General features: G+C 35.4%; 1 protein-coding gene across 1 annotated transcript in view; it reads right to left on the bottom strand.

Moving 5' to 3' along the window:
* Positions 1-11,612, bottom strand: part of LOC142330730 (uncharacterized) — a 98,897-nt gene extending 87,285 nt beyond the window's left edge. Inside the window, exon 1 of the mRNA XM_075376177.1 lies at positions 11,468-11,612. The gene's annotated coding sequence lies outside the window, so the exon portion shown is untranslated. The remainder of the gene's footprint in view (positions 1-11,467) is intronic.
* Positions 11,613-12,233: the final 621 nt, after the last annotated feature.

Below are 12,233 nucleotides of genomic sequence, written 5' to 3'. Positions count from 1 at the left end.
ATTACTTCAAAAACAGAAATTTATAACAATTAGTCATACAATTTTCTTTTGTTTTATTTTTGTTTCAATGAAGTTGATTTTTTATGCTATTGTTATCAGTTTTACACAATGACTCAACGTATGTGGGCGGATCGCGTCTCTTATCTATTGGGAATGTATGCACGAGTACATCCAAAAGTTAATTTCATCAGACTTGAATCACACAGGAAGTAGTGATTTTTATACTTATTCGTTAAATTCACCTGAATTATCTTTTCTAAAAAAAGACGTTTAAAAATAGCTATTTGAAAGCAATTTTTTATTTTATATAAATAAATTAAAACCACAATTAAAAACATTATTGAGTTAATAATATACCCAACAATAAGGGATGTATTGAGTTAATTTAACCAATCAACAATACTGGCCAAATATATAGGTCTACAATTACAGAACTTACAAAAATACTGGTAAAAGATATTAGCCTAACACCACATACAGAGTGTTTCACGAAGTTCTCCGGGAACTTTCATAACCTATTCTACTCAAAATAATGAAAAAAGTACAATAAACAAATCTCCTAAAATGATTCGTTTGCGAATTACGGCTAGTGAAAGATTTCGCTCGGATTTCAGTTACCCCGGTGAAATGACGTCGTACTGAAATTTTTAGTACGTTAATTAAGGTTGGAAAATTAGTAATTTCGTATGATTATTAAACTGAAAATCGAATAAAATAGATCCCAGAACCGTATTTGCAGTAGTTTTTAAGAAATCTGGGGTGAAAAACCAATAAATTGGGGTAAAAAAATTGTTATTTATGTTTGACGTACAGTAATTTTGTTAAGTGGGTAATAAGAACATAAAAATTTTAAACTAGACTTATAGAAAATTTAATTCTGACGAAATAGTGTAAGATAAGTTGAATAAAACAAAGAAAAATTAGAATATTATTTAATATCAGTACATTATTACATTTGTCAGAAAAGTACTAATTTATTGTAAACAGAAACCTAATTCTTTATCGCTGATGTGAAAAATTTATAAAAATAAAATTTACTGTTAAAAATTGCTCTTAAAAAAATCTTTAAAATAACTTAAAATTACACAATAGATGTAAAATAAAAATTACTTTAAAAAATTAATTTTTTTTATTAATGACAAGTACAAAAATTATTTTAAAAATTATTATTTCAAAGTTGGCATTAAAATAACAGCTGATTAACAATTCCCAATACTGTATTAGTGGTGTCAGCACTATAACCTATAAGGGGGGACTATAAGGGGATCCTTATGTCGTAAATACAATTAAGTTGAAGTTCAATATTGAAGCATACTCCAGCGCCGCAGAATGAGCGGCTGGGAAATAAATAAAACCATTGTACGCTTGCGCGATTATAAGCGTGATGGTAGGGATGTTTATTTTATTTTATTCAAGTCAGATAATCAAAAGAACGGTGATTTTCGCAACACAAACAGAAATTTATGAACAGTTGTAGAAAATTTTGTTAGAGATCAGATATATAGTTATATAGAGATTAGTGTTCAAAATATAAAATCAGAACACTTCTACTGCATCGGTTTAAAACGTGGTTTTATCCCTACTCTTACATTTACCTTTGCGCGTGCGCCGTTTCATTTTATTTAGTTCTACCACTCATTTAGTGGCGCTAGTTTATGTTTAAAATTTTACCGATTCCAATATATGGTATCCCCTATCCAGTTATATAGAGCTCAGTGATTAGTGTTTAAATCACTTTGTAAGGTACATGAAGTATATAGAGTACTATGAAGTATGCTGTCGTTAGCGAATGTTTTCTGTGAATTTTAGTTACAACGTGAACGGTTTGCCATTGAAGTAATGCAGTACTAATTTACAACAGAGGAATACGCTGATGTGTCATTCATTTTGGGTGTGTGTAATGGTAATGCTACGCTACTTCTTAGAATATGAAATACGTTTTCCAAATCGCAGAATTCCAGAGCCCAAAACAATTAGCGCGACTTGTCGCAACCTTTGAAGAACAGATTCGCTACGTAGTATTCGTATCCCTAAGAACTATCTGTACAACATGATGCTGTTATCGATGCAGTTCAGTACAGTTCAGGCATCAATACGTGACATCTTTCTAAGCGAATCGGAATTTCACATTCGTTGGTTTTGAGGACACTTAATCAAAATAAATTTTATCCTTATCATAAATAGCCAGTTCAACGTCTGACGTACAATATAGTCGCCACCAAGCGAAGCGGATTCACTTGGAGTTCTGGGAATAAAAATCGACAACTCTACAAGTTTAATTTTTCATGAAATCCTCAAAAGAATCTCATAAATCCTCATGAAACCGGGAAAGCAATTTTCAACACCGATTTAGGATCAATGTATGGTGCGGCCTTCTTCATAATTTCATAATTAGCTGTTTGGATTGTTCATATTACCTGGCCACTTAAATGCTGAGGTTTACTTGTACTTTCTTTCTGAAGATTTTCCGCAGCTGCTTGAAGACATTTCTCCAACGCTGGGACGCAAAGTATACTTCCAGCATGATGGCACACCTCCCCACTTCTCTTGTGTTGTTTCACTCATCATTTCCCTGAGTAATGGATCGGTCGTGTAGTCGTGTAGGTCCACATTCCTGGCCACCAAGATTGCCTGATCTAACACCTTTAGAATTTTGCGTGTCGTGATGGATGAAAAATATTGTATACAAAACAAAAAGATATGCTAGTGAGGAAGTAATGGTCCACATTATCGATGCGCCTGAGCATCTTTTGGACAGCCCTGTAGAACTAAAAAGAGCAACAAGAGCAGTAGAATTGCCAAGAAATATGTTGAAAATGGTGGGCTCATTTTTGAACAATTATTGTTCAAAAAAGCTTTTATACTAATTTTATTTTTATAAAATTATTATAAACTGGTACGTATGCACTTTGGTCTATGAGTAGTGTACTGTTTCTAAATAAGACTCAAAGTTTTCTAACCTTTCTTTGTTTTATTCAACTTATCTTACACCATTTTGTTCATAATTAAATTTTCTGCACGTTGTTTTTAAAAGTTGAATGCTTGTTCCCTATTTAACGAAGTTATTGTATGTCAAACATAAAAAAAGAGTTTCTTACCCGAATTTATTGGTTTTTACCCCAGATTTATCAAAAACTACTGCAAATACAATTATGGGACCTATTTTATTCGATATTTCAGTTCAATAACCATAAGAAATCACTAATTTTACCCCTTAATTAATGTCCTAAAAATTTCAATCTGAGATTTCACTGGAGTTGCGAAATCTTTTACTAGTCATGACTCAAATGAAGCATTTTAGAACGTATGTTTGTATGAACTTTTTCCTTTATTTTCATGAGTAGGGTAGTTATGAAAGTACCGGGAGAACTTCATGATACATTCTGTATGCTTTGATTAATATTTCATGTGATTTTTGTTATTACTAGATAAATTAATTGTAAATGGAATTTAATTTTGAATTTAAGAAAATGAAGAAAAAGTCTAATGGAAAACAGTTTTAAATTTTATGGCTTGCTTTCTTATTTATAAAACATTGGAACTCTGTACATATTTTTTCTTATGACAGACATCATACCTTGTCACATTTTATTATCATTAATACCTAGCAAAGTTTTGATAAAGATCATAAAAGCTTGAACCTTATAGATTTTTTTGCAAAAAAAATTATAGTACATTAATTTTTTTTTGTTTTTAAATTGCACTAAAGTAGTATGTAAAAATTAAGAAACATCTTAACTATTGAAAACTTTTATAATCCAACTGTTCATTTCTAATTTTGCCAACCTCTCAAGTATGTAAAATATTAAAATTATGAAAAACTGGACCAAGAAAACCATATGATTTCTGGTTGCAAGAATTTTCGACTAGGAATTCAAAATTTCAAAATTATTAAGTTTTTTTTAAAATTATTTAATTGGATTATATCCAATGTTAATTTGAGTATTAGACTGTAATTAGATTATTACCTTCTAAACTCAAATTTAGAAGGTAATGTAATATTAGATTATTCATTAAAATTCAATTTTTTTTTTAAATAAATATTTTCTTTAACCATGTTTACATGTATTTTCCTTTTTTATTTTTCTTCAACATCAATAACTACTCTATCATTAAAACTACTCTATCTATTTCAAAACTACTCTATCATTAAATCTAGATATTTAAAATACAGACTATTCTTAACTATAGTTAAATCATACTACCGTTTCAAGAAATTTCCATTTATATTATATATACTATCCAATTTCTTGTGCATTTAATAGGTTTTATAGTTGTGTGTGTATTTTATGTTTATTTTGTATTTTAGTATTTCATTTAAATTTTACTGGAATTTTATTTATTTTTGTTTATAAGATGTGATTTTATGTGGTATTTTTGTTTATAGGATGTGATCACATCCTTGCCACACTTTGATATCACACATACCATTAAACATTTTTTTAGTAAATTATAAAAGTTTTTTTAATATTTTTAAACACTTAAATACAAAGAAGTAGGTTTTTGTGTAGAATTTACAATTTAGCTACCTCTAGCAGTCAAACATAGATACAAATGTTTACTGAAAAATCCTAACTGATATTTAACACAAACAACATTCTCATACAATTTTTTAGATGGCACAATTACAATTTTAGATGTGTTTACGTTTCTGAACATGAAAAGAATTTCTTTTCATTACCACATTTTTATTTTAAGTGTTTTGAAACTAGAAATTAGTTTTATTTAGATAATTTTGTGAGTTACATTTTTTTTTATACTGTTCCTAACTTTTAATGAAAAGTAGCATAATATACAGTATTTCACTTCTGATATATCTTTTTTATACTATACATGCATCAAGTAAAAATACAGATCACTTTATGATCTGTTTAGAAATTAAAAAAACATCAAACATCTGCAAAGAGTCAAAGCAATTATTAAGACATGGTAACCGTTACAGGCAGACAGAAAAACGTGTCCATGGAAATAAAGAATGGGCTTGCTGAGCTTTCTGCCTTATTAGAAGACTTCGAGGCGGAAAACAGAATCAAATGCATGGGAGTTGTGGTGGATGCTGCCACGAACACTGTAGAGCCAGAGGAAAGTGCGATATCGACCAGCCAAGAACAGCCCAAGACAGAGAAGAAGAAGATCAAGAAGAAAAGAGACTCTGGTGGTAAGAAGGAACCCCTACCATTCACGAGTGGGATTCAACCGAGTACCCTTCCAATTACAAATTATCCAAAAGTGCAACCATGGACACTAGTTGAAAATAAGAAGGGAAAAAAGAAGGGCCAGAGCTCTGAAGATAAAGAGGTTGTGAAGGAGCAACAAATATCTTCCAGAGGGAGCAGCAAAAGGAAAATTTTGAAAAAGAGAAAGAATCGTAGAGAAGCGATCCTCAATAAAAAGACCGAGGAAAAACGTATGCCGAAACCCTCAGTAAAATTCGGGTGAAACTGGAGGAGACTGAGGCAGAGGTAGCGGCAATACGAAAAACCAGGTTGGGAGATGTTCTGATTGAACTCGGGAGCGCTACCAGAGACAAACAGACCTTCAGTGCTGTCCTGAACGCTGTACTCGTTGAAGGAGCCGGTAGTCCACAATCTGGAATGGCGGGAGACACTGGAGATCCGAGATTGAGACTGCGTCACAGGGAAGGAGGATGTGGAAGCAGCACTGGGAAGACATCTCAGAGATATAGAAGACTGCCGAGTTAACGTTACCAGTGCTAATGCCAGGGGGCAGAAAGCAGCAATAGAGAGATTGGAGAGAAGACTGCTGCCAGACTACTCAGTCAATCCAAGAAAGGATTGGCTGGGTGTACTGCCAGATTAGACCCAGGGCACAGGTCCCACGGTGTTCCAGGTGCCATGTATGGGCATCTGACTCGTGGATGTAAGAGGCCTAACAGAAGCTGGCTCTGCCATAAAGGCGCGATAGGGAAGCACAAGGCTAAGGAGTGTTCCGCTCCTACCCCTTGGTGCATGCTCTGCCAAGAAAAAGGTGTTAAAACTTCGCACCTGGCTCACGGACCTTGAGCAAGGGAGTTTCAGGTCTTCCGGAAAGCCCTGGAGCAGGCGAAGAGAAGGCTCCGTTAAAATGTTGAACGTACTACAGGCCAACCTTAACAGAAGTCGGCTAGCTGATGACTTGCTGCTGCAGCTAGCCAGTGACAGGGAGGCCGACTTGGTGATCAGCGAGCAGTACCGAAAGCGTGACGACTCCCAATGTTTCCGGGACTCGCTCGGAACTGCCGCGATTTGGATTCCGTATCGCAGCAGAGCCCAAGTTCGGATGCACGGCGCAGGTCGTGCATCCGTTCGTTTGGATCTGCTGCGATGAAGTGACGATTTTTAGCTGTTATCTCACCCCGAATGATTCGATAGCGGACTTTTGCCGGAAGTTGACGCGCTGGAGGATGTTATCCTCGCTGCCGCAGGTTGGTTGGTGGTAGCTGGGGACTTCAACTCCAGGCCAATAGAGTGGGCGCATGCCAACTTCAGAGGGAATTACATTCTGGACATGGCGGCACGTACTGGACTCGTGATCCTCAATACAGGAAACCCTACGACGTTTCACCGCCCAGGATATTTGGAAACGATTCCCGATATTTCCCTTGCCTTCGAAGAGCTGGTCACGCTCATCCAGGACTGGAGAGTTCTCGGGGATTATACCGGTAGCGACCACCAATATATCTTATTTGGAGTTCTATATGGTGAACGAGAGCACCCGGGGCCCCCACGGCAGGTGAAAAGATACAACATCAATAAAATTGACGAGAAGAAATTCAAAAGAAAGATCTCCTCAGGGGTGGTAGCCTCTGAAAACATCACCAACCGGGAGGACGCTGGCGCTGAAGCCGTAGTTGCTTCGACCATGTGGCTGATCGCTTCTGCAAGCGACGCTTTCATGCCCCGCAGGGGGCCGAAGCACCAGAAGCGTCCCGTGTACTGGTGGACACCGGAGATTGCGGGGTTGCGCCGAGAGTGTTTTCGACTAAGACGAGTGGTGCAACGTGCAAGGAAACGCACAGACGCAAACACCAGGTCAGCCGAGTATAAGATGGTAAAGAAGCGGCTCCGTCGAGCCATCAACGTGAGCAAGGCACGCTGCTGGAGAGAACTGACGGAGACGTCGTTAAGATGTTGTTACCGGCCCACTCGTTCCGTACCGAGCGGGACTTCGGCGACGTGGGCTCTTCTTGATGGAGGAACTGGAGGGAATCCTACGGTAGCTGAAAGGCAAAGAAGCCCCTGGTTCCAACGGTATACTGGCCGAGGTGCTCAAACTTGTGGAGCGCTGCAAGCCCCGTCTTCTTCTAGACATGTATAATGCATGTCTGAAGGCTGGATCTTTTAGCGCCAGGTGGAAGCCACACGTATTGCGCTAATTCCCAAGGACAAAGAAAACCCAGGTCGCCGTCCTCCTACCGCCCATTGTGCATGCTTAGCACTGCTGGACAGGTATTGGAGAAGCTGTTAAAGAAAAGACTGATTGCGGTGATGAATCAGGCAGGTGGCCTGTCATCCAACCATTACGGTTTCCGGGAGGGTCGGTCGACCCTAGACGCAATTCAAGAGGTTTTTGAGGCAGTGCGGCGAACAAAGGATCGCAACCATTTTTCGCGACGTGTGGTCCTTCTTGTTACATTGGATGTTAAAAACGCTTTCAACTCCGCACGGTGGAGCGATATAATTCGGGTCCTGGAGCATTCGTTCCATGTGCCTCAATACCTCCTCAGAATGGTGGACGCATACGTGAGAAACCGGGGTCACACTTACGAAACCGCGGCAGGCTAGTGTAGGACTGCGATCACGTGAGGGGTGGCACAGGGGTCGATTCTCGGCCACGACCTTTGGAATGCCGTCTACAGTGGCTTGCTAAGGCTGGAGATGCCTGAAGAATCTGTCTTGGTGCCAACCCAAGACAGAATCTGTCTTGCAGCGCACCCAACTGAGCTCAGCCGAGCCATGCACAAAGTCGGTGCCTGGCTGGACGACCATGGATTATCTCTAGCCCTCAGTAAAACGAAGATCGTGTTTCTGACGAAGAAGCGTATCGACACCCTTCTCTCCCTTCTGGTCGGGGTAGATGTTGTCGAGACCAAGCCGGCTGCAAAGTACCTCGGTATGATGATTGACCGGAAACTCAGCTTTGCTGAACAGCTTCGGAGAGCCACTGACAAAGCTGCGAGAGCCGTAACTGCTCTCAGCCGACTCATGGCGAATGTTGGCGGACCGAAGGCCAGCAGACGGCGATTGCTGATATCCACGGTGCATTCCATCATGTTATACGGGTCGGAAGTATGGACCCAGGAATTAATAGCTGCAAGAAACCGGAAGTGGCTCGCGTAGGTGCAACGCACCGCAACCTTGCGAGTCGCTTCCGCGTATCGGACGGTCTCCGAGCCTGCAGTACTTGTGGTCGCCGGCGTCATACCCATTGCTATTTTGGCAAGGGAGCGCCAGATGATCTACAGCAGGCGAAGGCCGGGAGACCATTGCCAACGAGGAACGCAGTCGCACGTTCCTCGCATGGCAAGAGACCTGGGACCACGAGACCAGAGGACGATGGACCGCTGGGCTTATCCCTCTGGTCGGGCAGACGGTGGACGGAGCGGCGGCATGGAGAGATGGAGTACTACATGACCCAATTTTTAACGGGTCACGGGTACTTCCGCGCTTACCTACATGTCATAGGGAAAGCGCCGTTCCCCGACTGCCTCTATTGTCCTGGTGTACGTGACGACGCTGAGAACACCGTTTTCAAATGTTCTTGGTGGGCGGCAGATCGAGGGACACTAGAGGCGGATCTCGGAGCACTGAGCCCCCACAATGTGGTTGCGATGATGTTCCGTAATCTGAGCAGTTGGGAAAGTGTAGCCTAATTCGTCGGCAACATTCTCAGGGCCAAAAAGGTTGACCTGGATAGTCCTGAAAATTAGGTAGCACATAATCAGACTAGTATAGGAGGACTCGACCGGAAGTAATGTGTTAAACGGTTCCGTGATAGTAACTGGATAATACCTTCAGCGGGAGCCCGACACTCCGTGTGTATATGCATTTCCACCTTCCACCGCAAAAAAAAAAGAAAAAAGAATATTATTATTATTATTATTGTGGTTGTGATTACCATACTTTTTATTTATATATTTGTTTTTTAATTGTCATTTACTATTATTAGTACTATTGCCATTATTATTAATTTGTCTTGTTTTACTTATGTTTTTAAACCAATAAGTTGTAATTATATGAATATTTTAATTTGTTTATTTCTCAATATCCTGATCGAGCCGCGAAAGTATAAAGTTAAGAACAAAATTATTTTGAGTTATAATTTGGAAGAGAATTAATTAATAAAAGGTTTTAAATTGTTTAATTAACAGAACATAAAAATGGATTATTTTTAATTTTTACATTGTAATTGTAGTTTTAAGAAATATTTACTATTACTTAAGAACAACAGAGACTATAAAATTGTTCATAACGATTACAACTGCATTTTTATTGCCCCCATGCTTTTCAGAATTTATTTTTTTTGGTATACTAAATACCAGAAACTCTTGGTAGCAATATTATAAAAAATAGGAATCATTAAATTTAATTAAGGTATTATTATTTCACTAAAATGTTTAAAAATTTAAATTATCCTTTTGTTTAATACTTGTAAAACATTTTTCCCTTAATAAATATTTTAAGTCTTTATAAAAGTGACATCATTGTAATAATTAGTTGTCATTTCAAAAAATGACAAGTTTTTAAGTTAAAAAGAAATTGCCTGTTCATATTTATTATACAAATGAGTAATTATTAATAAAATGGAAGTAAATACTTTTACTATATACCACTGTTCCACAAGGTGAGCTGTGAATAAAAAACAGCATTAAATTATAACTTAAATAACCATATTTACTTTAAATAATAATTTTTATTTTATTTTAAGAAAATGATCATTCTGTTCGACTAACAATATAAATTCTTGTAATAAATCTAATCCATCAATGCTGAAAGTTTTTTTTAAAATTAATTATTCAGAATATTTATTTCATTATTTTTTTTAATTTAAATTAGGATTCTCTTTTATGAATGATTCTTTGAGGATGCAGTTTATCAAAGGCTTTTAATATAAAAAATTAAACCACCAGTTGTAACAACTGAAGTTTTATGAAAAACATTGTCTACTTATGAACTCCTTTAAGAGCAATAATACTGCATGAGGTTAAATATAATTTTCCAATTTATTATTACTAAATATTACTAAATAAATATTGTTGTAGTTATCTAAATTATTTGTATTTATTGTTATTAATATTATTTGTTATTGTTAAACCTTGAACATACTAAATACTAAGCACAAGTGCTAAAACACTTGTGCTTGCCTTTACAAGTTTTTAAAACATTACTGTATATGTAATAACTTGATATTGTCTATCAATGAAAAATTAACAGAATTACATAATTTTTTCATTGTTAAAATATTTAATACTGTTAGTTTTTATCACTTTCTAATGTATTTATTTTAAATTAATTTACTGTTAATCACAAGCACAGACAAAAATTTTCTTTACACATAAGAAAAAAAAACACTAGGCTCCAAAAAGCATAATAAATGAGAATGTTAATAGTGATCTGTTTCAACTTTTTATATGTTTAAGAGACAGTATCACGTATTCCTCACACTCATCACAAATTACAACCTAACTTACAGACTTGATTGTAATTGTGTTCATGAACAAAACAAATACTATAAACTTTCTTGAACTTACAAATACAAAGAAAACAAGCATACTTAAAAGTTTATACTGGGATGAATCCTTTAGTATTTTCTTTATGGAAATATTCCCTGCAAGCTTGAGTGAATAAAAATGATTTGGATAATATTTTTGTGATCAGATTCATTTTCAATACAGTTTAAGAAACATATCAATTTTTATATAGCTGAAATAAATCTATCATCCCAGTTTAAGAAAAAATAAATTGAGCAATTTGAATTTCTTCAATTTCTCATTCTGGTTATACCTATGATGTTAATCTTCTGTACATCAGGTCAACAGTGATATTACCCATCATTATTGTTCTGTTTATTTCACAAAACTATGTAAAACTTGATTCAAAACTACATTTCAAACTTTTCTTCATTTATTTATGTAATTTTTTTTTTATAATTCAAAATACATAAAAAAGTAATTACCTCAGACAAATGAAAATAATATTCTTAAAAATCTAAAAATATATTTTTTTAATAAATATTTATTAAATTATCACAGCAGTTTAAACTCTCATTTTTAATCTGTCTTAATTGATGTATTTGTACTACAGTCGAATGATTCTGAATATTGTAAGGGAAACTCCATTTATTACTAACCTAATTAAACAGTTATTTAATTATTTGTATGTTAATTTTATTAGAACTTGTCAATTTACACCATTTAATTTATAATTTATTACTAAAATATATTATCTGGTTAATAATAAAGACTTACCTGAAGATTATAAATTAAAATTTGATAATCTGTAATTCCAATTCACATCACACTATTCAGTATAATATTGTGTAAATTAAAGAAAAGGTTAGTTATCTTGTAAACACTTGATACTGGGAGCCACTCCTACAGTATTGCAGGTGACGAACCCAATAATAAACTCTCTCATTCTGTCTCCCTCCCTACACCTCTTGCTCATTCCATTTCTCTTTTATACATATATTAATCATATTTTTCTCTGTCTAGCTGGAGCATCACAGATAAGATAAATAATACTCACAATGCTTTGTTCCGTTTATCTATGTCTTTAGTTTACAAATTAAAATCATTATAAAGAAATAACCTAGCTGATTTTTTTTTTTTTTGTTAACTCTTAGTAAATAATGTAAAACTTTGGTACCAATACAATATAATATTTAACAAAAAATTAATATACAATAATACTTAGATTTTTGTAGAAAGTATAGTTCTGGCAATATGTGAGAGGAGTAAATGGATGCTAACACATTATATGGGTGATTATATGCTGATTAAACATGAATACATCGCATCAGTAGTTCAATCTAAGATTTCATACATTTTTTTTTTTTAAATTTATTTTCTCAGAAAATAAATTTCAAAAACAGAATTATGAAAGCAAGTTCTAAATATCCGAGTAACTTATTGTCAGAGAGATTATATGAATATTAGGGGAAGATTTATATAAACACAGTGATAAGTAAAAAATAAGGATTTTCATAAAATCACATATTTGATGATAAACAAT

This window comes from Lycorma delicatula, chromosome 1, assembly GCF_047948215.1.
Source record: "Lycorma delicatula isolate Av1 chromosome 1, ASM4794821v1, whole genome shotgun sequence".
NCBI lineage: Eukaryota > Metazoa > Arthropoda > Insecta > Hemiptera > Fulgoridae > Lycorma > Lycorma delicatula.
This window is presented reverse-complemented; position numbering and strand designations above follow the sequence as displayed.